The sequence below is a fragment of the Pseudorca crassidens genome, chromosome 2 (assembly GCF_039906515.1).
Source record: "Pseudorca crassidens isolate mPseCra1 chromosome 2, mPseCra1.hap1, whole genome shotgun sequence".
Lineage (NCBI taxonomy): Eukaryota > Metazoa > Chordata > Mammalia > Artiodactyla > Delphinidae > Pseudorca > Pseudorca crassidens.
Genome location: NC_090297.1, coordinates 175132781 through 175160355, shown reverse-complemented (window position 1 = coordinate 175160355; position 27575 = coordinate 175132781). Strand labels below are relative to the sequence as shown.

The window sequence follows — 27575 nt, the reverse complement described above, 5'->3', positions numbered from 1 at the left end:
TTTCTATCTTGGTGTTTCCAGTAAAATCCAATAGAGAAACTTTTGCCACTGTTCAGAAACAGTGTAATCCCCTAAGGACCCTTGACTTAAATATGAGGATCTCTCTGTGTTGCAGCGTTGAGGCAAATTTCACAATAGATATGGGCTCTGATTTCCTTTCATCAGTCTTCCAAATGCTAAGTTTACTTTGTCTCCTACAAATTATAAATCCCATCTCATTGTGACCATCACACAGGGACAGGATGGACCCCCATCCAAAATTTGGTTCAGATATTGAGACTAAATATGCCACACACACCAATAGGGCATGAAAGGTATACTATTTACATAATAAGGTTTTCCAAGAAGGACAAGGCAAGCCTACCAAGCTGGTCCAAAGGTAGCTTGAGAAGGTAGTGAAAGAAGACTGACTTAGGTTTTTTATTGTGATTAGGGGATGGGGCTGGGATCTGTCTGTGGGCAGTGGCTTGCACGGTTTAAATCACCCACTGGTGTCAAAGATGAGAGCATGCAGGGAGAGGAGAAGAGAGAGGAGTGAGGCTTAGAAGCTGTCAGCAGTTGAACATTAATAACTGGAGTCAGACTTTATTACAAATACTGTTTTTCTCCTCTATCTTTTCAGTTTCTAGTGTAAGACTCTAAGATGAAGTGCCTAAAGAAATGAACATGTATAGTGTCTGATAAGTCATCTCTTGATCCAGCTAGACGTTCTCCCACCAGTGTCTTCACAGGACAAAACTTACCTTGGGATACCTATTGAAACCTTATGAGGGGAGTCAGGGAATCTTATAATTCCATGGCCCGGAGAATGCTGCTACACACCAGCAGGAACCCACATGGGGAGCTCAGTTCCTAAAACTCTTCATCCAAGGAACATAAACATATCTTTGCAAAAAGTTATTTTGCAACTAATTCCAAATTTATATCAAATGGCTTTCTATTCTACTCCAAGTAACCAACTCAGATTATATAGCTTCACCTACTTCTAGACCGCTATCCAGATTTGTTTGAAAAATCTATTCCAGAGGGCCAGGGCAGAAGAATAAATCACTGGACTACCTTATATTGACCAACTTCATGGTCAGAATGAAGCCTTTCTTATTTATAAGAAACCCAAGCTTCAAGGACTTGGACTTCCCAGCGCTGGTGTTATATGCTGATGCTGATTTTTGAGAACACTAAATGAGAAAATATTATCGAGAAATATAGCACCTTTGTAAAGAATATATAAACAATATCACATTATTGACTGGAGACATTATCAATACGTTTTTAGAGAGAGATACAATTAACATCACTGTTTTAAGTTGTTAGAGCCTAAAATTGATCAAGCGTTCATTATACAATTTATGATTGTCGTTATCTTTTCACATTTTGCTCCGTTAGGTTTTTGTTGCAACCTTGTGTATACAATAAACACAAGCTTATTATTGTAAAATTTTCAAAAACGATGCATCGCAAAATTTTGAGTGAAGAATTTTTCGGTGAATTTTATGCAGATACTTTCTCTGATTGTCTGAGTGACATACATACTAGTCTCAGAAGATGATAGTTCTTCAGAATATAGTTCTGATTCAGACAATGTGAATATTGCACCAACAAAAGGACAAAAAACCTTAGTGATTGATTCTGATACATACGGAAAGTGAAAATGAAACTCACGGTGCTGGAGAATGCTCCTTTGCTTCTACAGAAAAGTGGATTGAAGACAATATTTCACTAAAATTAGAAGACGTCATAGGTGTGTCACAGGTGTAACTATTGCATGTAATAACCTGCAAAGTGTTAGTGAAATAACAGAATTAATTTTTGGTAACGACTTTTTCTTTATTTTATTTTATTTTATTTTTTAACATCTTTACTGCAGTATAATTGCTTTACAATGGTGTGTTAGTTTCTGGGTAATGACTTTTCTGAGTTGGTCACTTCTCAAACAAACTTTTATCAACAACAGAATGAAAAATCATCTAAAAAGTATATAAGGCTTTAAAATGGACTGATGTAACCAATAGTGACAGGAAGAAGTTTCTTGTATTAATAATTTTGATGGGACAAATAAAGTCACACTGGAAAGGATATTGGTCGACTGATCCCTGACTTGAAACACCTATCTTTCCAAAGATTCTGACGAGAAGAAGCTTCAAACAAATAATGACATTTCTTCACTTTGATGACAACTCAGAAACTCTACTTCCTGCAGACAGAATTTCAAAAGTTAAACCTCTTTTGGATTATTTTCCACCAAAATTTCAATCGATCTATATACCCGAACAAGAGCTATCACTTGATGAGGCAATGATAAAGTGGAGAGGATGACTCAAAGCCTATAATCCCAGAAAACTTACAAAATATGGAATTTTGGTCAGACTGGTTAGTGAAAGTGAAGCTGGATATGTATGCAACCGTGAGATTTTCATGGGTGAAGGAAAGAAACAATATTGTTGGTCCAACGACCTTATCCTGGTTCATGGCACCATATTTATCAAGACAATTATTACAGCAGTGTGTCCACATCTGAAATATTGTTGAAAAATAAAACCAGAGTTTGTGGGACTATAAGAGAGAATCGTGGTCTACCAAACCAATTAAAGGAGAAACCTAAAAATCTACAGAGGGAAGAAATGACATTCTTATGGAAGTGAGAAGTGATTCTTCTTATATGGAAAGACAAGAGGCTAGTCCACACGGTGACAACTACTCATGACACCTCCATAGCATCTACAGGAAAGGAAGACAGGAGGACTTCAGATAACTAAGCCCATTTGAATATTAGAGTATAATAAATATATGAAAGGAGTTGATGGATCTGATCAATATCTGGCAAACTTCAAATATCCTCTGGAAAACTCAAAAATGGTATAAGAAAGTGTGTTTCTATTTGAGTAATTGTGGTTTATTCAATGCATTTAAAATTTATTTTTTTGAATTTTATTTTTTTTCACACAGCAGGTTCTTATTAGTTATCTATTTTATACATATTAGTGTATACATGTCAATCCCAATCTCCCAGTTCATCCCACCACCCCCCACCGCTACTTTCCCCCTTTGGTATCCATACGTTTGTTCTCTACATCTGTGTCTCTATTTCTGCCTTGCAGACTGGTTCATCTGTACCATTTTTCTAGATTCCACATATATGCGTTAATATACAATATTTGTTTTTCTCTTTCTGACTTACTTCACTCTGTATGACAGTCTATAGATCCATCCACGTCTCTACAAATGACCCGATTTTGTTCCTTTTCATGGCTGAGTAATATTCCATTGTATATATGTACCACATCTTCTTTATCCATTCATCTGTTGTTAGGCATGTAGGTTGCTTCCATGACCTGGCTATTGTAAATAGTGCTGCCATGATCATTGGGGTGCATGTGTCTTTATGAATTATGGTTTTCTCTGGGTATATGCCCAGTAGTGAGATTGCTGGGTCATATGGTAATTCTATTTTTAGTTTTTTAAGGAACCTCCATACTGTTCTCCATAGTGGCTATATCTATTTACATTCCCACCAACAGTGCAAGAGGGTTCCCTTTTCTCCACACCCTCTCCAGCATTTGTTGTTTGTAGATTTTCTGAAGATGCCCATTCTAGTCGGTGTGAGGTGATATCTCATTGTAGTTTTGATTTGCATTTCTCTAATAATTAGTGATTTTGAGCAGCTTTTCATGTGCCTCTTGGCCATCTGTATGTCTTCTTTGGAGAAATGTCTGTTTAGGTCTTCTGCCCATTTTTGGATTGGGTTGTTTGTTTTTTTAATATTGAGCTGCATGAGCTGTTTATATATTTTGGAGATTTTATTGTAGCCTTAATGCACAGAATAAAATGACTTACAAGCAATTTTTGCTAGCAGTAGCTAGAAAATGGGTAACTGACCATTCTGGTGAATGTGGTGGTAGTCCCACACCTGGACTTTCTTGTGGCATTTCTAAAAGAGCCCCCCACAAAGATCCACCTTGTCGACTATCAGGTAAAATAAAAGAACATATTCTAGAGGAAATAATACCCACAGGACTAAAAAACATTGCCGCCAGAAAGTGTAGAGTCTGCTTTTCCAGGGGAAAGTGCAGTGAAATATGGTATGTTTGTAATAGATGTTCTGATGTTCTGTTCCCCTGCACAGAGGTGCCTGCTATACCACCTATCACACTCTAACAAAATATTAGAATGCTTTAGTAAGATGTGTACAAAGTTTCAAATAAATACATGAAGTGCAGAAAAAGTTGTTGATATTTCCTCAAATACGGGTGTTTCAATACTCACAGTACAAATCGCCGGCCACGGGCATTAGTTTCTGCAAAAATCCCCCTCTCAATAATGTGATATCGTGATGATCTGGTGTTGGTCTGGGGTCTCTGACTTTTGGAAACTGGGAAAGTGTTATCACCCAACCATTTTTCCCTACTCTGCTCTTACCTAAAGCTTTATGGAACTTCAAAAGCATAGCACATGTCTTTATGTTTTGTCACTGTCTTTCTTGTTTATTTATGACTATTTTGTAAAGTGTATTTGCATTTGCTTAATTTTCCACTTTAGTCTTCCCATTTTTTCCCAGCATTTTATTTATTTTTTCCATATTTAAAAAAATTTTTTATTGGAGTATAGTTGATTTACAATGTTGTGTTAGTGTCAGGTGTACAGCAAAGTGAATCAGTTATATCTATACATATATCCACTCTTTTTATTTCAGTAAGTGTTATTGGTGCCTGCTTTGAACTTCTCAGATACTTTTGGTTTGACAAGAGCCACAAATTTTATTAACTACTTCACCCATAAAACCTTCCTATATATTTGTCTTTCTTTCCCTTTTTTATTATTTTTAAAGAATTTTTTGTTTTGTATTGGAGTATAGTTGATTTACAATGTTGTGTTAGTTTTAAGTGTACAGCAAAGTGATTCAGTTATACATATACATAAAAGATAAACAAAATTGATAAACCTTTAGCCAGACTCATGAAGAAAAAAAAAGGAGAGGGCTGAAATCAATAAAATTAGAAATGAAAAAGGAGAAGTTACAGCTGACACCACAGAAATACAAAGGATCATAAGAGATTACTACAAACAACTATATGCCAATAAAATGGACAACCTAGAAGAAATGGACAAATTCTTAGGTACAATCTCCCAAGACTGATCCAGGAAGTGATAGAGAATATGAACTGACCAATCACAAATACTGAAATTGACACTGTGTTTTAATAACTCCCAGCAAACAAAAGTCCAGGAGCAGATGGCTTCACAGGAGAATTCTATCAAACCTTTAGAGACGAGTTAACACCTGTCTTTCTGAAATGCTTCCAAAAAGTTGCAGAGGAAGGAACACTCCCAAACTCATTCTATGAGACCACTATTACCTTGATACCAAAACCAGACAAAGATACCACAAAAAAAGAAAATTACAGGCCAATATCACTGATGAACATAGATGCAAAAATCCTCAACAAAATACTAGCAAACTGAATCCGGCAATACATTAAAATGATCATATTCCTCTTTGTTCACCTGTGCCCTCTGACTTGCCTGGGCATGAATTGCCCTCCAGGGCTCTCAACCAAATTCTGCCACTCAAGCATGAAGAAAAGATAACAAAGTGGCTCAGGAGAATGCATGTAACTCAAGTGGGAGCCTTCCGAGCTGACAAATGGAGCACAAACTCCAGTTATTTTTCCTTTATATCTATCAATAAACTTGTGGCAAGGAGAATTTATTATTTTGTCTTAGAACTAAAGAACCTGGTTAAAATAATAATAATAAAAAAAAACCTCCCAAAATCTGACATTCCAAAGTTCAACTCTCTAACATTTAGGTTTTGTTCATTCTGGCACTTATTAATGTGCTACTCTGGCCTGATCTAAATATCTTACCCAGTGATTTTCAGATGACCTTTAAGGAGTGGATCTGTGTATGCTGGAAAATAATAGCAGAAATATATTTTTTTCACTCCTATTCAAGCTTCAAGGAAAATTAACTATAATAAAGGAAGAAAAATACCTGACATTGTAGAAATGAAGCATTCCATTGCAAGAAGCCTGCAGGTATGTGATTTGACCTAGTAAGAATTCCTGAACTGAGTCTGTGCATTGTATAGGCACACAGAGAAAAGAGCTCAGGGCTGACAGCGTCTCAGAAGACAAACTTAGATTTCCCTTTATTCTTTGGAAGGCGGATATGAGTTTTTGGTAACAAACAAAAAATATGTTTTACAAATTTGTAAAATATATAGGACAATGTGTAATAGTTTGAAATAAAAACATAATGAGTTATTTATCCCATTCTCATAAAAGTTAAAGAAACATTAAAAATAGTAACACATTAGAACCTTTCTCAATCATATTTATTTTGTTTGAGATAATCTAGTTCTAAAAGAGATTTTTTTTCTCTAACCCTTCTTTCATTGGGATTGGAAAATGTTTTGGGTCTTCAGCTGGAGCAAGTGAAGCATTAAACTGTGACTGAATATGTGAGTTATGCAAGCATTATATCTCCTGAACACTGTCAGATGCTTATGAGCTCTTCTTAGTCTAGGTCATTTGGGCCAGACACCGGCTTCTTTCATGCACTTACAGTGTAACTCTAATCTATGTGTTTATCTGTCTAAACTGCATAATTTTACCAAAAATAATTTAGAGTTACAGTTGTAACTTTAGGGAACATTTGATATGACAAAAATTGTTCATTTCAATAGAAAAGAGGAAAAGAACATCACAAACTTCCAATGATGTTAATGCAGTTCATTTTTTTGATTAGTCTGAGGAAGCTTCTAAAAGAAGTCCCTTCCTTAAAAGACCCCTTAGCCAACTGCAATAAAAATGTAAAGTCTTTACATCTATCCCTCTTTTAAATTATGCCAAATCACAGCTTGAAAATAATAGCCTCATCCCCGTTACTCATCATCTGTCCTATGCTATTCCTCTGAATTCTGCTCCATTTCACCCAAGGCAACACATAGAAGCTCTTAAATATATGACATAAATATTAAATATATTCAACTCTGAAAGGTTTTTTGACAACAAACGTCTTACACAGAGCCAAAAGAGCAAAATACATTGGAAAAATATTTGTGCATCATAAAAGATAGGGTTTGGTCCTATGGGTATCATTTAAGGAGAGCTCCTAATTCAATAAGGAAAAGTTTTCCTTTTCCTTTAGTTAAAATATTGCTTTAGTTATATATTGCTGTATAGAAAATTACCCCAAAACTTAATGTTCTAACAAAACATTTAGTTTCTCAGGGTGTAGTGGCTCAAAAATTCAGGAGCATCTTAGAAATATAGTTCTGACTGAGAATCTCTCACTTGGTTTCAGGTGGAATGTTGGTAAGTGCTGAAGAGTGTGCTTCCAAGATGGTGCACTCAATGGCTTTTGGCAGAAGGCCTCAGATTCTCACCAGTTATTAGCAGGCACGTCAGTTGCTTGCTAACTGAGCCTATCCATAGGCTACTTGACTGTCTTCAGGGCATGACAGCTAACCTCCCCAGAGTAAGCAATCCCAGATAGAAGAATTCCCAGTACTTTTTGTGGCCTAGTTTCTGAAGTAGAACATCAGCACTTCCACATTACTGTATTTGTCTGTAGTCGGCCACTGAAGTCAGTCATACTGAAGATGAGGGGAATTAAGACTCTGCCTTTTGATGCTAGGAACGTCAAGGACACTGTGGATATATTTAAAACTATCAGGGGGCTTCCCTGGTGGCGCAGTGGTTAAGAATCCGCCTGCCAATGCAGGGCACACGGATTCGAGCCCTGGTCTGGGAAGATCCCACATGCCACGGAGTAACTAAGCCCGTGTGCCACAACTACTGAGCCTGTGTTGTAGAGCCTGCGAACCACAACAACTGAGCCCGTGAGCCACAGCTACTGAAGCCTGTGCACCTAGAGCCCGTGCTCCACAACAAAGAGAAGCCATCGCAATGAGAAGCCCATGCACCACAATGAAGAGTAGCCCCCTCTCACCGCAACTAGAGAAAGCCCGCACATGGCAACGAAGACCAAACACAGCCAAAAATAATTAATTTTTTAAGAAAACCAACTACCAGATAACTGATTCATAGTCTTGGTAGCACAGGTATTGATATACCCAGGGTAATATAGAAGAAAGAGAAGGACGTAACCCGGAAGCTCTCTTCCAACCCATTCCAGCCAGTTTCGTTTCTCCTCCTTCTTGATCTTTTATTCTATTGTCTGTTTTCCAAGCTTTTTCAGTCCAAAGAAGTTCTTAATGATTTTTACTGCAGGTTTGTATACATATAGTTCCTTCTCTCTTTGGTGGTATCTCTAAGTCTTGGTTTAGGAATGGTTGCCAGAAATCCATGTTTATTAACTATCTTGTGTGGAATCGCATTCATTTCTCTATTATAAACATACAAAAATAGTGATACAACTCAATATATTCTTCTTTGTATTATAAATATTTATGACGCTTATCTTCCCTATTATTTCTCCAAATTTTGGATCTGTGAGATTTCCGTTAATAGAGTAGATTTTCAATGACTTTTTCTTGATGAATAATATTTCCTTAAAACAAATATAGTAGATGTTCCATTAATATTTCTTGAATAATAGTAATATTTATCCAATGAGCAATTTATCATTTTTTAACCAAGGCTTAATAAATTATTTCCAATGCATTGAATAATTTAGAGCACCTAGAATTTCCCAAATCCAAAGCTCAGAACTTCTACTGAAATCTTAAAGCAATAAAATACATTAATGGCAAGTGGATGAGTCTAGAAATGTCAGGTGGTTGTGATGTGTTTGAAGAATATATTAATGGCTGTTCAACCTTGTGAGGGTGTCTTTTTTTAAAATTTGTATTGTGAATATCTTAGCTGCAGTGAGTCAGTGTTAGTTATCATACTTGAAAAATCATATATATCTTACTTTTCATTGTTTAAAAATGTCTGTCAATAATGGGTTTTTCCAGATCACTTGTTTTACATTTTTGTCTCTGCTGGGACTAATTTCAGCATATTCAATATACAGAACAGCATTTCTCCAGCTTATACAGTTGGAAGAAAATTAAAATGGAAATGTATGAGTTCATTTTATGTTTAGAACAGATTTAAATGCTCAATAGGAAGCATATTTAGTATTTTATTTCTCATACCTTACATCCTCCAGGTTTCTGATATTACATCCAAATTGTGACACCACTATGTAACTCAATTGTCATTTTTTTTGCAGTAAAGTTCATGAACTGAAGTCTAGTAAAGCATTTCCTTTCTAGTACACACTCAAGAAGTCTACAAGAAGTATTCCAAAGTTCTGCTTGGTAATAATATTTTATTGTCATTTTTAATGCCAAGTTCATGCACATTTTTTACTACATTGCTAAATTATATATTCCAGTTCAGTCAGAGATTTAAACATTATATATCCCAGATTGCAATTCACACTGTGCTGCAAACAGCATTATGCCTAGTGCAGCTGTCACAATGGAAATATTATAAAGTGTTGTACAGATATAAAATGTAAACTTAAGCTCTGAAAAATTCACAGAAATTAAGGATGAGTGAGGAGAAAGTTTTACTATAATGTATTTATATATATATATTGCTGATAGACTAACATATATTTAGAGAGATTTTATATGTATTTGTCAACCTAGTGCATGCTTTATTCATTCATATATTAAATACCAACCATTGACTACATACTCTTAAATTTTGGGCATACAGCAGTGAATAAAATAGTCAAATTCCTCCCCACATGCTGCTTTATGTGCTAGTAGAAGGTGACAGACCTTAAATAAATAAACATGTAAATATATAACATGTCAAATACTGATAAATTCTATGAAGGATAATAAAATTGAGCAAGAATGATAGGGATTTCAGGAAATGAGATGGGGAAAGTTTATTTTACCTGTGATAGGTTGGGAGGCTCTCTCTTATGATGGCATATTTGAGCAAAGACATGAAGAACTGAGGATTTGAGCTAAGCAGTTATCTGTAGAAAGAATGCTCCAGGTAGAAGTAACAGCAGGTATGCACTCCCTGAGGTGGGAGTGGATATAGCGTGTTCTTGAGGACCAGTGTGGAAAGTAGTGTGGCCGAGGCCAACTGAGTAAAGGGAAGGCAGTAGAAGATGCACCTAGAGAGGTAGCACTGGGTCGGTATTACAGAGGACTTTGTGGGCTATTGTAAGGCCATTGAATTGTTTTACAGATTTATACTTTACAAAAGTTTCAGATTAACAGAACAATTGAGAAGATAATAGAGTTCCCGTATAACTATCCCTCAATTTCCATTCTTATTAATCTCTACGTTAGTATAGTACATTTATTACAATTGTTGAACAGATATTCATACATTATTCTTAACTAAAGCCTATAGTTTATTCAGGTTTTTTTTCAGTTTTTACCTAATATCCTTATTTGTTTATTTGTTTCAGGATTCCACTCAGGGACCACATTACATTTAGTTGTCTCCTTAGATTTCTGTTGTCTATGTGAGTTTCTCAGACTTATTTTCTTTGTTTTTCCAGCTGTATTGAGATATAATTGACATATAACATTGTGTTAAGGTGTAAAACATGATGATTTGACACATGTATATATTATGAAGTGATTACCACGATAATGTTAATTAACACATCCTTCACCCCACATAATTACCTTTTTTGTTGTGGTGGTGAGAACATTTAAGATAATTCTCTTAGCAACTTTCAAGTATACAGTATTGTTAACTATGGTCGCCATGCTGTACATTAGATCCCCTGAACTTATTCATCTTATAACTAGAAATTTATATCCTTTGACAACATCTCAGACATCTCTCAGACATTTTTGATGACGCTGAGAGTTTTGAGGACTATTGGTCAGAAATTTTGTAGCATAAATCTGTATTGAAATTTGTCTGACGTTTTGCTCATGATTAGACTGTAGTTATGTGCTTTGGGGAGGGGGGCAGGAGAAGTAAAGTACCATTTTCATTGCACCATTAAAGGGAACATAGTATCAACATGATTAATGCCTGTTGCTGTTGACCTTGATCCCCTGACCTAGGGAGTGCTTGTCAGGATTTTCTACTGTAAAGTTACTCTTATCCACTTTTTCTTTCCATACTGTACTCAGGAAGGAAATCACTGTGCATCTCACAGGGAGGAACTTATGCTCTCCCTCCTTGATGATGGAGAGTCTACATAAATCATTTGGAATTCTTCTGCATGGAAGATTTGTCTCTTCTCTCTCATTTATTTGCTTATTTGTAGAATCATTTATTTATATCAGTATGGACTCATGATATGTATATTAGACTTTGGATTACAATCCAGTACGGCATTAATTTATTTTCTTACTCTGTTTCATTACTGACAATTTGATGCTGTTTGACTTGGCTCTTGTGCCTCTTTGATGTGCTTCTATCAGTGTTGGTATTTTTGAAGTATTTTTGAGCATTTCCTTATTTTCTGGCACTGCAGTGCTTCAGTTTCATCTTGTATATTTCTGGACACAGTCCTAGAATCAACCATTTATCTGAGGAGCTCTGGTTCATTTTATTCAAAAATAATATTAGAAAGCAAGATCTGGATGCTAAATTGTACAAGTCCTACTGAAGTGTCTTTTCCTTTATACCCTCTCAGTAAACTTATCAAAGAAATATATGTGTATATACTAATCCATATATATTTACATTAAAAATATCTGTAATAACCTGTATCTATATTAATCTAATTGTCTGATGTTTCCAACTCTAAATTATGTCTTCCTGATGTCTCCAACATCAATCCACTATCAGAGGAATCATTCTAGCCTCCTACCCTTGATTTTATGTAAATTTCTACTCCAACAAAGAAACCGGGTTCTTCTTTGCTATCCTTTTATTTGCAATCCTTTTAATTTATTTGCTATCCTTTTAATTCATTTTTCAATTCCAGTACAGTAGAAATATTGGAATTTTTAACAGTACCCCAGTGGGAATAACTTTATCAGCTAGAATGCAATGCTTTGGGGAAGCCCATTTTGCCTTCAGTCCTACATATGCCCCTTATTTCCAAAGTTACTTAGTTCATCACCCACCCACCCCCACAACTTTCACTGAGGTTGTTTCATACATTTGTAAATAGAGTGACGTGCTATTGTCACAGTCCACATTGCTTCCTGGGATCCCTCTACTTCCTAAATAATTTTTTTATTTGTGAACCTTAAGATTCATTCCATGCAGTAAACTCTATGCATTTTAACAAACACAATCCCATATTTTCACCATTACAATATCCTACAGAATGGTTTAACTCCCCTGAAAATCTCCTGTTTTTCCCTTATTTATCCCTGTCTTCCTTTCCCCACACTCCAAGCACTGTTTCTGTAGTTTTGCCTTTTCTAGAATATCATATAATTGGAATCATATAATATGTAGCCTTTTCTGACTAGCATTTCACTTAACAATATGGATTTGTGGCTTGATCACACATTTCCTTTTATTCCTGGATACTAATTCCATTGTATGGATCTATTGTTGTCTATCTATTCATCTATTGAAACTTATTTTGGTAGTTTCCAGTTTTTTGACAATTATGAATAAAGCTGTTAAATATATCAACCAAGTGTGAAGGAACTGACATCTTAATATTGAGTCCTTCAATCCATGAACATGAAACATCTCCTCATTTATTTATTCTTTGATTTCTTTAACCAAAGTTTTGTAGTTTTCCACCTGTGGACATTTCTATCTGATTTATACCTGAATATTTCATCTTGGTATTATTATAAACAGTATTTTGTTTTTAATATCAAATCCCAATTGCCATTGATGGATAAGAGAGAAATTGACTTTTGTTTATTATCTTGTATTATATGCAGTGACCTTGCTGTTTATTAGTTCCGGGATGCTTTTTTCTTTTGATTATTTGATTTTTGATTATTTGGGATTTTCTTCCTAGACAATCATGTCATCTGCAAATAAAGACAGTTTTATTTCTCCCTTTCCATCTGTATACTTTTTCTTTCTTTTTGTCTTATTGCACTAACTAGGACTTTCAGTATGAGATATAATAGGAGAGATTAGAGGTGATATTTTTACCTTTAGTCTATCAATACACTGGATTACATTAATTGATTTTAAAGATTAAAGCAGTCTTGGGTACATGGAATAAATTCCACTTCGTCATGGTATATCATTTTTTTAGTATGTTGTTGGATTTGATTTGCTGATATTCTACTAAGGATTCTTTAATCTATGTTCACGAGAGATACTGGTCTGTAGTTTTCCTTTTTAAAATATATTTATCTGTTTTTGGTATTAGAGTAATGCTGGCCCATTAAAATGAGTTAGAAAGAGTTCCCTCTGCTTTTGTTTTCTGGAAGAGATTGTAAAGTATTAGTTTGATTTCTTCCTTAAATTTTTGGTAGAATTCAATAGAGAAAGTATTTGGATCAGACACGTACTTTTTTGGCAAGTTACTACATATTGAATTAATCTGTAATAGTATTGTACTTAGTCATTTTATCTATTTCTCCTGTGTGAGTTTTGGTAGTTGTGTTGTTAAAGGAATTGGCCAGTTCATCTAAGTCATCAAATCTGTGGACAAAGAAAGTGTTATAGACTGAATTGTGTCCTGCTTAAAATTCATATGTTGAACTCCAAATCCCTAGTACCTCAAAATGTAAACTTATCTGGAGATAAGGTCTTTAAATAGGTGGTTAAGTTAAAATGAAATCTTTAGGGTGGGTCCTAATCCTGTATGACTGGTGTTCTTATTAGAGGAGAGAAAATATGGACCTACAAGGAGATACCAGTGATACATTTTAAGAAAAGACTATGCGGGGACACTGTGAAAAGGTGGCCATGTGCAAGCCAGGGAGAGAAGCCTCAGAAGAGACCAAATCTGCCAACATCTTAACCTTAGACTTCTAGCCTCCAGAACTATGAGAAAATGAATCTGTTGTTATGCCACCCAATCTGTGGTATTTTGTTATGATAGCTCTAGCAGACTAACACAGAAAGGTTTACAAAATTTATTAGTCTTTTAATGTTCATGGGATCAATAGTGATGATCATACTAGTCCCCATTCAGCCTCTAGCAATTCATCAAAATTAAATTTAACTGTTCTTATCAGTAATCCTCCCGTGGCTTCAGCTCCAAGTAACCTGATCTCAGCTGTGACTTTCTGTGTTCCTCTGTCGCCCTAGAGATTTTAAGGTGGTGCTTTGTCTTGCAACTTCATTTCTTTGATGAGTCCACTAAGAGTTACCAACTTTTAGTTTGTTCTGTATTTTCTTGTTGAAAGGATAAGAGTCATGATTTCCAGACTCTTTACATGTTGGAGCTGAAACTGAAACATTAATTTATTTACGCAGTGGACTGAAATTTCTTTATTAGTTCTAACAGGTTTTTTGGTGGAGTCTAGAGTTTTCTATATATAATAACATGTCATCTGCGAACAGAGACATTTTTAATTATTCCTTTGTGATTTTGATGCTTTTTTTCTTTTCTTGACTACTTACTCTGGTAATGATTTCCAGTTCTATGTTGAATAGAAGTGGTAATAGTGGGCATCATTGTCTTGTTCCTGATCTTAGAAGAATAGCTTTCAATTTTCACCAGAGAGTATGATGTTAGCTGTGGGTCTGTCATATATGGCTTTTATTATGTGGAAGTAGATTTATTTATATCCCATTTGCTAAGAATTTTATCATAATATTAGTCGGTATGAATTTCAAATGATACCTGTAGGGTGTTTGCATTTTTCAGTTATGATCATCTGCATGGAAACAGATTGGGTTGTAGAAAAGGAGTTGTACGTATTAGCACATAATAGATAGTAATTTTATTAATGAATATATTACTGAGTGAATAAAATGATTGGTTGTGATGTATTAGATTATATTTTGAATTTATTACTCAATTTTCTTTGATTAGTCACTTTATAATGTGATTTATAAGACTGTTTGAAAAAATATTTACCATAGAAATTTTTTCCTGGATTACTTATATGTTCTGTTTACAAGTTAATTTTACTGGTTTAATTAATTTGGAACAATGGATGAAACAAACATAAACAAGTTTTATTACTGCAGAACTTCTTGGTGATTTTTAGTAAGGTAGAAAATGTGAATTTCCGAAAGAGATCTATTTTGCTGGATTTTTCACAGTTATATGACCAACGAATTCTTCATTCAGAAACAGTTTTGGAGTCATGTAGCACAAGGAACTCTGGTCAGAAGGGTTGGGTGTGAGGCCACTGCATGTGGCCCCCTCTGAGCAAGTGAAATCAGACTAAGCATCAAGAAAAGGAAAAAAGTGTCCATCGTCAGGAGGGAAGCATCATCCTTGAGGACAGGAGTCCTTGAATCTGGCATCAGAGTCATTTTGGAGAATTGGTTAAAAACACTGCCCCATTTTCTCTGGACTCAGAGACTTTCAAGATGGCAGAGGAGTAAGATGTGGAGAGCACCTTCCTCCCCACAAATACATCAGAAATACATCTACATGTGGCACAACTCCTACAGAACACCTACTGAATGCTGGCAGAAGACCTCAGATTTCCCAAAAGGCAAGAAACTCCCCATGTACCTGGGTAGGGCAAAAGAAAAAACAGAGACAAAAGAATAGGGACAGGACCTACACCTCTGGGAGAGGTGAGAGCACACAGCAGTGAGAGGCCCGCATACCGCAAAAACAAAACAAAACAAAACAAAAACTATATGGTCCAGATGGATTAAAGCCAACTGTGAAAAGCAAAATTTTTAAAGTTTGCATAGAATACATTAAAATCTCAATGCAGGAAATGGTTTCTTAAATAAAACATTAATAATGTAACTATGAAGAATAATTTTGAAAGATTCAATTAAAATACTTTTAAAGTGACTGTATGTAAAAGGACTGTATCTCCTTCAAACGGGGTGGCAATATTTGGAACGTATATAACAGACAGATATTAAGATGATCTAATCTATCTATCTACATATCTGTGTATCTAAATCTGTCTCTATCTAAAGAACTACAAAGTGTTAAGGGGAAAAGCATGAACCTCTGAGAAAATGCATAGAATCTGTGGACAGTTATTGATGGAAACACGAGTGGATCATGGTGCTCATCCTCTATGGTAGAAACTGCCAGTTGTGGACCCATTTCTCCCCTACGTCAGTTCTCCCCTCTGTACTGTCCCTAATGGCAAACACAAGGTCAGAGCCTCAGAAGAGTCATGAATATTCATCTGAAAGCCCCAGCCATTCTTGTATCATGCACAGTCACGAGACTGAGGCATCCTGACAGAGATGTGAGTGGAAGTAACATGTTCAAATTATGGGTCAACTCCTTGAAATAGGGGCTCCCTATCTTTTTTACTTTTATTCCTTTTCCTCAAACTGGAATTCAGATGGTATGCTGGAGATTAGCTTTCAACTAAGGCTGAGAGAAAGCCCTAAGAAATGATAAGGTCACAAGGTAAAAAGAGCCTGGATCCATGTATGACCTCAGGAAACAAACCAACCTTCTTTCCATGGGCTAGCCACCTATCAAGTTTTGGCAGAAGGCATTAATGCCTAGCTTGTTTGAGGCATTGGATACTTTTGTTATAGCACCGTACGGTAATTAATAATCAGAATTGGAAGTGAACTAAAAGATTTTGGCACATTTTATGCTGTCATGAGAAATCACTTTCACTGAAATAACAGGGGAGCTGGACAAGATACCTACAAAGCCTGCAAATAAAAGTCTCAATATTGATATTTCTTTTCAATTCCTACCTGCTTTAACAAGGTAGTACAAACCAGATTAACAAACCAGGGCAGAGAAGGAGGGAATACCACTCTACTAAATAGGGTTTCTTTGTCGGCAGCTGCAATCTAAATTAACTGAGAATCCACTAACATGGAGTCTTGCAGGGTTATAAAAGCCAACTGCTTCTGTCCACTGAGCAGCTGTTGATAAGATTATGGAGGCTACACATCAATGTGCTTGGACATAAAGTGGTAACCAGCCCAGCTGCAAGATCAGATTATGTATGCTGTCTGTTCACGCATCCTGTTATTTCACATGGCCTTGAGGTAGCTGCCATTAAAATTAGTATAGATGTCAGTAAATAATAGTTATCCAGGCTTAAGAACTAGTCTGGGTAGATGTCTGATTGTACTGTAATTTCTTTCACAAGGAACTGAATGGAAGCAAATAAATCAGAAACCTCCTGAGTTTTTGAGGAAACTGTTTGGCCCAGGAAAACTTTAGCTTCAAAGCCTGTGATTGGGACTTCCCTGGTGGTCCAGTGGTTAACCTGGTGGTCCCCTTCGCCTTCCAATGCAGGGGGTGTGGGTTCAATCTCTGGTTGGGGAGCTAAGATCCCACATGCCTCGAGGCCAAAAAACCAAAATGTAAAACAGAAACATCGTTGTAACAAATTCAATAAATGATTTTAAAAATGGTCCATATCAAAAAAAAAAAAAAAAAAAGCCTGTGATTGTTCAGGCAAACCTAACTCTGAAAATCTCAACTAATAGGGGATTGGCTATTAAAATTCCGCCACACCAAGGAAGGTGTAATCTCCACTGATGGAGCAAATCTGTTACAGAGTAGAACCAGGTTCCTTTAAAGAAGTTACTCTAACATGGAGAAAGGGGGGATTCATAATATCCACCCAGGAGACTTTATAAGTGACCAGTGACTATGTTCCCCCTCCTCCCTTTTCACACTTGAGTTTCTTTTACAGTTACCTTATACTTAAAGGGAGGAAGGTGGTGGTTAGGGGTGAATATCTTTGTTACTGTATTGGTCACCAAGTCATGAGGATTTATATCTAAACCTTGGGCTAAAGTATATCATAAAAAGATCAACATAATTAAAGTGGAGTAAATTAGGTAGAGGGTAATGGCAAACAAGAGCATAATAAGGTAAAGGGTGTCTGATGCCAATCACAGAAGGCCCCACTGTCAGCTGCTTGGCATATAAATTCTGAAAAGCTGGGGAGAAATTAATGAATACTGAAAGAGTTGAAAGCTCCAAAATTCTCCTGTAAATTTTCAGGTGTTTAGAAGCAATACCAATGCTATGCCAGTTATGGCTACTTTAAGCTGAACATAGCTTCCACTTTCATAGCTGTCTTGCAGTAGATACTAAGTTTTAGGTCTCAAGTGCCAATTCTGTCACTTGCTAATGCATGAATGAACTCAGGCAAGTTAATCTTCTAAACTAAGTTGCTTCATCAAAACAGTTGGATAATAATACTAACTATCCTCTCAGATTGGTTGTAAGGATTAATTCATCTAAAATATTTCCCAGAGCTCTGCTATGAAAAACATTAGTTGCTAGAGATCCCCTTTGGAAAAGGCTAAAGTATTGCGTATCCTTAGTCCTACTTGGCAGTTCATAGTGGATATTTGCCTAAAAATAAGCTTTACAAATTCCTACTCAATATAAACATGTTTGAATTTATTGATGAACTTTTTTGAAAAGTTGAATACACATGAGCCCTCAGTGAATAATTTGTTGAATATGTGAGTGAATAAATGCTTCATTTTCATGGCTCATTGAGACCGCTGTTGTCTGCTGATTCATAAACACCATTCAAACAACCTGTTGATAAATTTGAGTTTATTGTTTGCCCCACGGGGACACCAACACCCTGACACAGTCTTAGTAGCCTGTAGGAGCATGAAAGCCAAATACACACACGTCATTGTCACTGAATCTTAGTATGGTAATCAGACTGTAACATCTCACCTTTTCATTGCTCTCATCCTGCATATATATATACTTTGTATTATGAAACTGTTGAAAAATTCAGCAACCTATCTCTTGATTTCCTATTATACTAATTTTTGCAACTCTCCATTCTAGGAAATACATGCATGGGGAAAAATTGTGATTCTAATTGTGCAGCAGTAATACACTTAATTCATTATTCTTTCTCTTATTTTTCAATCTTTTATAATATTTGACCATTTTCTAAAATAAAAAAACATAAAATAAAGCACTAATATAAAGTTTGAAGATTATATTATATAGCAATTGTATTACAGAACTCAGGGAATAATTTTGGTATTTTCCCTATCAATTTTCCCAAGGCCTGTTTATTTTATAGCAGTTGTATTACAGAACTCAGAGAATAATTTTGGTATTTTCCCTATGAATTTTTCCAAGGCCTGGTTATTTTATATTGCAGAAAAAGTGTAAGTGCAATATCCCTGCAACTGGCTAAAGAAAATAACAATACATTTTAATTTTGCAGCATCATAAAGTGTGTCACACATTTAATCTTATATTTCTAAAGGCAGATGGTTTAGCTGCTTTAGTTGAAACACTTCAGGCTCTGGTGACTTGTCCACTCTATACTTACCCCAAGGATAAGGTTTTGAGCCACCGTATCAGTCATCCCCCGACATGTTTCCTTCACTCTCACATGTCCAATTTACTTTATGAGTTTATTGTTGAAAAACCTTTTATCACACCTTCTTCAGAAAAAGCTTCTAGAACAACTTTCAAAAATTTTGATGGATTTGTTACTTTTTGTTAAGTCACTCTATATGCACATAAATGATGTTGAAAAGGCTGTTTCTCTTACTGTTGAAAACTGAAATGCCAAGGTCAAGGTGGGCTCTACTTAGGCCGAGGTGTATTGGCATTTGTTGTCACTCTCCAGTATGTTTCTCTCCAGGAGGTGTGCAGGATACTTCTGTAGAATTCTCTTCATGAGGCTTTACAGAAACCGAGCTTTGTCATTAGCTGGGATACACTGAAGTTGTAGAACAAAATCAATACCTAGGATTAACATACGTCAATGATTGTGACTGCTACATGCCTTGGATTTGGTGCAAATCAGGATTTGCCTTTTTGGAAGATTTCTTACTTTATTTTTCTCTCAAGCAAAACTGTAGTAAAAAATTCCAACTCTTTCTCACTTCAGACAATAAATATTTTAGAATTAGAAAAATATCACATTCCATTATTTAACAATAAATTATCGAAGCCACCTGTAATACTTAAAGCAGAATTTTGGTGCCATTTCTTGAAAAAAAAAAAAAAGTATGCTTTAAATTTCACAACTGGTACTATAGAAAATGACACCATAACATGAGAGCACCACAGTTACTACATGAAGAGATAACAGTTCATTGATTGGCGGCTAGTCAATGGCAATATTTATTAAGGAGAAAGAAAATAATTTAAAAAACACAAGCAACTAAACATTATTTGACATTTTAATATCCTTAAATTATTTGAAAAATATCTAAATTTAATTTCTTACACTGGAGATTCAAGGCACACAAGTTCCAGACTGCTTGTAAACATCTGAGATTTAAGAAATCCAATCATTCGGTAAAATATAATAGCATAAATTAATGGTTATAACATTTAGATATGGCATATTTAATAATTAAAAATAGAATAAATTGAATAGAAATTAAGTCTAAAATATAATAGAAATAAAATTATTATTTTAAGATTTATTAAATGAAATATAAGGTATTAAGATATACCTTAAATGATATGTAAGGTATTGAAATAAGGTAATGAGCTTCCTTAAATGAAAAATAAATTGAATCTGTAATTGAGGTGGCATAATTTATTCTAACATACACAATCATCAGTGAAGGATACAGTTTTAAATAGTTATTGATCAGATTGCTAAATCCAAAGTGATATGAAGCATTTCACAGTCATTCAGGAAGTAATACCATAGACATGAGAGAAAAAAACAATCTAAATATTGAAAGGAACAAACAGGTTGGACACCAAACTTACAAGGCAAGATTTAGAAAAGAATTGAATTTTGAGGCAAAATAGTGTGACCTCAGAATCCTTTTTGAAGGTAAATTGCCTTTGAGTAGGGAGACAAACGATATTATAAAAACTCTCAGGGATCTGGATGTGTTTTATCTATGGAATTTCCTGTAGTATAGGATTTGTGTTTACTTATTATGCATTATAATATTGAAATATGGTTTATGTCTTGTATGTAGTTTGAAAAGAGTATTTTTAACCATTTACCACAGTATCTTCTACTAGATTATCTTTAATTCCTAAAGAATTAATTTATTTTTCTTTAGTGCCCAGAAGAAATGACCCAGCTCTCATTCCACAGACTGTGACATCTACACCATTACTGTCCTCAAGATTCCCAAAATTAGTTGTTGGGGAAAATTATTATATAAATGAATTCTCAGAGTCATGATTTTTCCAAATACTGGGAGGAGAGGCTCTTACCACAGAAAAAAATTTAATGCAGTCAACATTTTTTCCTGGCATATGGAAAAGGGGCAAAATTTCAAATTTGGCTAGGGAAAAAGAGATCATCTTTCAAACTTACATTAACATAAGAGGACCAAAAGAAACCCTTGAGGCTCTTAGGTGGCCTAATTTTACTTACTGGACAGGTAGGGGTTTGAAAGCCATTCTAATTATACAAAGTTTTCCATTGATGTCCTCCTTATTTACCTTTTCCTGTGATTTAGTAGGAAAATCTGTGCCTGTCAGTATGAATTCAAATTCTGACTATACTCTCAGAACAACCTAAATTAAGTGTTCGTATATAATTATATGTAACATATAATTATACAATATTAATATAATTAATGTTATAAATGAATATACCATGTATGCCATATTTATATAAAAAAGACATTTTAGAAACCTTTTTTTAGTCTGAATCATATTACCCAATGCACACATCAGATAAGATTATTGTCTATTTTTTAAATGCAATTAAATTTTTAAAATCCTATTGAAATATGATACAAATCTAGGAAGAGGTTAAATGAGACTTGATCCTTATCAAGCTTAACTCAGTAAAAGGGGCTGTATTAGTCAGGGTTATCCAGCGGACAGAACCAATAGAAGATTATATATATATGAGAGAGAGAGAGAGAGAGGGAGGGAGGGAGGGAGAGAGAGAGATTTATTATAGGAATAGGCTCCACAGTTATGGAAACCACAAAGTCCTGCTGTCTGCAAGCTGGAGATCAGGGGAGCTAGTTATAATTCAGTCTGTGTCTGAAGGCTGGAGAACCAGGGGAACTGATGGTGTAGCTCCCAGTCTGAGGCCTAAGGCCTGAGAAGTGGGGAGAGGTGGTCCCATAGTCCAGAGGTCCAAGAACCAGGAGCTCTGATGTCTGATGGCAGAAGATGGACGTTCTAGCTCAAAAAGAGAGGGAGGTGGAAAGAGAGAGAGAGAAATGGCTCTTTCTTCACCTTTTTGTTCTTGATGGATTGGGTGGTGTCCACCCACATTAATGAGAGTGATTGTTGCTATTCAATCTACTGAATCAAATGCTAATCTTTTCCAGAATCACTGTCATAGACACACCCAGAAATTATGTTTTATTAGCCATCTGGGCATTTCTTGGCTCAGTCAAGTTGACAGATAAAATTATCACAAGGGTATATTTGTTGTGGAAATAATTAAGAAATTCTAGGGAAAAAGTAAGAGTTAGTACTTGAGTAATTATATTACTCAAATAACAAATGACTGTACATACTTAAAAGATCTACTGATCATGGCATTAGGATACTATTTTTTTAACTCTTTTTTTTTTAGGTAAAGGGAGGGCAGATTTTTTTCACGCTCATAATAGTTACATCTAGGTAAATTTAAACTGAAAACAGTGTTTTAATATTGTATCTTCAATAAGCTAAATGGCTTGCTAAGATAGTTTGTAGTTAAATTGTAACTCTGGTCACTAGCATGTTTTGATTCATATAAGCTTTTTTGTTTATTTTGTTAAGAACATTCCTAAAACTTTCCTATGCATTTAGACTCATATTAAGTGTTATCAAACAGTTACTTTTTTTTCTTTTTTCCTATAATGGCAGGTCTATTTGCTTTGTTATCAGAATAGTCACTCTTTTGGTTTCTTTTAACCACAGATTTAGGAGTTGGATCCTTACTATGAAAGTATCTTTGTTTAATTTCCTCATGGAACATCTCGGGAAACCATATGTAAAATGACTTGTCTAAATCCAAGTTTTGGCCAATGCCAGATGCCAGGTTTCCTACCTATTCCGAATCATGCTCTGTCAAATCACTCTTAGTTCCTTGCTTAGGATTCCAATGTCAATGAAATATAACCCTATGAGAGTTGTACGATGACTGTAGCTCCCTCACAAACACAGGTCTCAAAAGGAAAAGAGGCATGGGGATAAAAGTCTTTTTCCTCTTGTATTTCCTTTTTTTTTTTTTAATGAAAAGCATTTATTACCCCCTGAAGCACAAAGCATTCCTGACCTTATATCCTATTGACTAGAACATGCTTAACTGGATATCTGTAGTTATAAGAGAGGCTCAGAAACTTATCAATATGACAATGGGACGATAGTGTCATGATTGGCATAAAAAATCATGATTCATGCCTGAGGCTATGCACTAAGAAAAGTCAGAATTCTGACAGCAAAGAAGGAAGGAAAAATAACTTTAGAAACAGCAAAGAACATCTCCTATACACACTTATTTTTCTTAAAATCCCATAACCAAATATCAAATCTATTTGTACAAGCTTTTTTCACCTAGAAAATGAGTTAGGAATAAATTATTGTTGTAACTGATGACCTTTCTCTGTAAATCATATGTTCAAATCACATCCAATGTAATATTTAAAATAATGTTTTAAATTTTACCTGAATAATGTTGAAAATGTTGTTAGTGTTATGTTGCTGAATATAATTCATACTAAGTTATGGAAACTATGGCTAGTGGAAAATCTGTTGAATCAAGGCAATTTCCACTTGTGAGGATAGACCCATGATTTCTGGGATTGGTATTTTCAAGCCCTCACCTTTTGCAAATGATATATATATTGCATTGCAAATTTGATCAATGAATCCTTTAGTTATGTACAATTAAATTGCAAATACATACATGGCTCATACTGATATGGCAGTTTAACTCAGTGATAATTAGATTTATCTGTCAACTGAAAGACACACAAACATGTACTTTTCTGTCCTCCTCTAGGGAAAAAAAAATGTTTCATGTCAAAATACCAACATTTATTAAACTTAATGAAAACCCTGAAAATGGTTGTATGCTTTTAAAGAAAATTACTCTTCCTTTAAGTGCTTCAGGTGGTCATGATGCATATTAAAAAGATCATTATTAGCATCATAAATTTATATGATATATTTCTAAGTATACATTTAATTACATAGGTTCAAGGACAATTTGGGGTTCCATATAATCTGTGGATTATAGGGGCAATAAATCGATTGCCTCCATAGACGAGGTGACATTTTAGCCAATGAGGGATTGGATGGTGACAGGACATTTCTGCCTTCTGTTAAGATCAAAGTGACAACTATGTGCTTTCAACTGGATTTACAGACTATAGGTAGGTGGTGATCCTTAACATCTATGCATTATTTACACTGAAAAGTGCTTGTAGATAGATGGTAAGATGACTCTGCTTGTTGATAGATGTTGCTGCATCTGAATTTTCTTGGCATTTCCTTAAAGTAATTTTACACTTTATTCTTTCAAATTAACTTATAATTATAGAAAACACAGTACTATTCCAAGTAACAAAGCATCTTGTGCAGTTTCATCACATATTTATTCTTTACCACAGGCCTATATAGTTCTTAAATGAATTTGATAAGAACCTAGTAATTAGAATCAGAGAAACTAGATACACATTCACACTCTAGCATTTTACAGCTCTGAAAGTTGGGAAGTTTAACTTCTTGTAAACTCCCTTTTTTAAATATATAACTTTATTTAGTCTGTTTATTTTGGGCTGCGTTGTGTCTTCGTTGCTGCCCACGGGCTTTCTCTAGTTGCGGCGAGCGGGGGGCTACTCTTCATTGTGATGCATGGGTTTCTTACTGCAGTGGCTTCTCTTGTTTCGGAGCACAGGCTCTAGAACACAGGCTCAGTGGTTGTGGCGCACCGGCTTAGTTGCTCCATGGCATGTAGGATCTTCCTGGACCAGGGCTCGAACCTGTGTCCCCTTCACTGGCAGGCAGATTCTTAACCACTGCACCACCAAGGAAGTCCCTAAACTCACTTTTTTAGAATGTGGTTAATGCACATAACAAAAAATTTACTATCTTAATCATTTTTAAGTGTTCAGGTCAGTGGCATTTAAGTGCATTCAGGTTGTTGAACAACTATCACAGCCATTCTTCTCCAGACACTTTTATTTTTCCTTGCATAATTGAATTTTTGTACCTGTTGAATGGCAACTCCCCATTTCTTTATCCCCGCCACACCTGGCAGCAACCATTTTACCCATTTCTAATAGTTTGACTATTTTAGATACCTCATATAAGTGGAATCACTCCCGTATCTGTCTTTCTGTGACTGGATTATATCACTTAGCATAATGCCCTCCAGTTTGATCCATGTTGTCACAAATGGCAGAATCTTCTTTTGTAAAGCTGAATAACATTGCCTTGTATGTACATGGCACATTGCCTTTATCCATTCATTCATTGATGGACATTTGGGTTGTTTCCATGTCTTGGCAATTGTGAATAATACTGCTGGAAATGTGCAGATATCTATTCAAGATCCTGATTTCAATTCTTTTCAATATATTTACCCAGAAGTAGGATTGCTGGATCATATGATACTATTTTTAATTTTTTGAGGAATCTCTGTAGTTTCTTCACCATTTTACATTCTCACCAATAATGTACAAGAGTTCCAATTTCTGCACATCCTCACCAACACTCGTTTTTTTTGTTTATTTTTCCCTGACTTTTTGATAATAACCATTCTAACTGCTGTGAGGTCATGTGTCATTATAGTTTTGATTTTCATTTCCTTTATGATTAGTGATGTTGAGCATCTTTTCATATACCTGTTGATAATTTGTGTGTCTTCTTTGGAGAAATATCTATTCAAATCATTGACCCATTTTTAAATTGAGTTATTTGTATTTTTGCTATTGAATTGTAGTAGTTCCTTATATATTTTGGATATTAGCCCCTTTATCATATATATAATTTGCAAATATTTTCTCTCATTCCTAGGTTGCCTTTTCACTGTGTTTATTGTTTCCTTTGCTTTGCAGAAGCTTTTTAGTTCGATGTATCCCCACATCTCTATTTTTACTTTCGTTGCTTATGCTTTTATTAAAAGAAGGACATCCAAAATTTCACGCATAGCCTGGAATTGTCACTCAGTTGCCTCTGGCAACAACTGAAAGAGTTCAGGCACTGTAAAAATATACCACGGCTATAGACTAAGCCTCAGTCAATAGAGTATGTCGTTGTGTCTTTAGCAATAAAATTTTGTTGATCAATTTTAATTATGATGTCTTAGACCTCCCCACACCCTTTATCTTTCTCTGTTTCTTCTTCTTTTGCAATCACTAAGCACCATAATTTTATGAGGTCTTTTTTGCTTTATGGATTCAGTTAGCTTATAATGTTTAATTGTTAATAACTGTCTTTTGTGTATAGCCTTTCCTGCTGCTGCCATCTTATGACATATTTCAGATCATCTTTTCAGTCTAAAATGTCCCTATAAACTGGTAATGACTTTCATTACGAAGTTCAAATTATGCAGAGAAGAACTGAGATATTTAGTACCGTTTCTGTTTGTTTGGAAATCTCCCTGTCTAATTAAGTCACATGAAGCTGAGTAGGCATTAAGTTGCCTTTGTGCAGAGCATAGCCATTTAGGATGGTTACTCTTAACTAGGGATTATATGCGTGGTATTAACCTTGATTTATCTATACTATAGATTTATGCTTCTGGGTTTTCTCTGGGTTATTCTAGAATGGATGAATGCATGGTTGCCAGAGACAGTTTTTCTCTTTCCTGTTGTTATATTATTGATACTACTATCTGTGTTACTTTGCTAGGCCTGCCATAACAAAGTACTGTAGACTAGGTGGCATAAACCACAGAAGTTTATTTTCTCACAGTTAAGAAAGCTAGAAGTCCGAGATCAAGGTTGCAGCAGAGTTTCATTCTGAGGTCTCTCTTCTTGGCTTGTAGATGGCTGTCTTCTCTCTGTGTCCCCACATGGTCGTTCCTCTGTGCACATGCGTACCTGTGTCCATGTTTCCTCTTCTTATGAGGACACCAGTCATGACCCTCATTAACCTTAATTACCTCTTTAAAAGTTCTGTCTCCAATTTCATCAATCTGAGGTAGTAGGGGTTAAGACTTCAATATATGAATTTGGGAGGAACAAAATTCAGCCCACAACATAATCCATATCAAGTTTTAAAGTAAATATAAAATAATTTTATGTGTTATACAGTTGGAAGTAATCCCAAAGAATAACTTATAAAAAGAGGAGTGATATTAGGGCATTTTAGAAAACTGTTCATAACTTTCTTAAGGGAAAAACAACTGCCTTGAAAGGAAAAAAATGACTTTGAACACTTACTCCACATTGTTCCTAAATTTGTTTTGGACTCTGACAAATACTGATAGCTTTGTGTATACTAATAAAGTGTAATTAACACTGAATTTGGAAACAATGATAATGAGATTTCAGCAGTAAAAAAGACACAAGAGACTTGGGGAAATAGTGTTCTCTAATTCAATAAAAACTGAATTAAATACTTCCCTTGGGATTAGGGTTCCCCATTGTGTACCTTATGCATAAAAATAAAATTTTGGAAAGCAGGCTGCAGCACATTGGGACCTATGCAGTATTAGGAGATCTTACATAATTAATGAAAAACAA

General features: G+C 35.2%; 1 long non-coding RNA gene across 1 annotated transcript in view; it reads left to right on the top strand.

Moving 5' to 3' along the window:
• The window catches only part of LOC137212207 (uncharacterized), a 222640-nt gene that overhangs the window by 145341 nt on the left and 49724 nt on the right, over positions 1-27575 (top strand). The window lies entirely within an intron of this gene.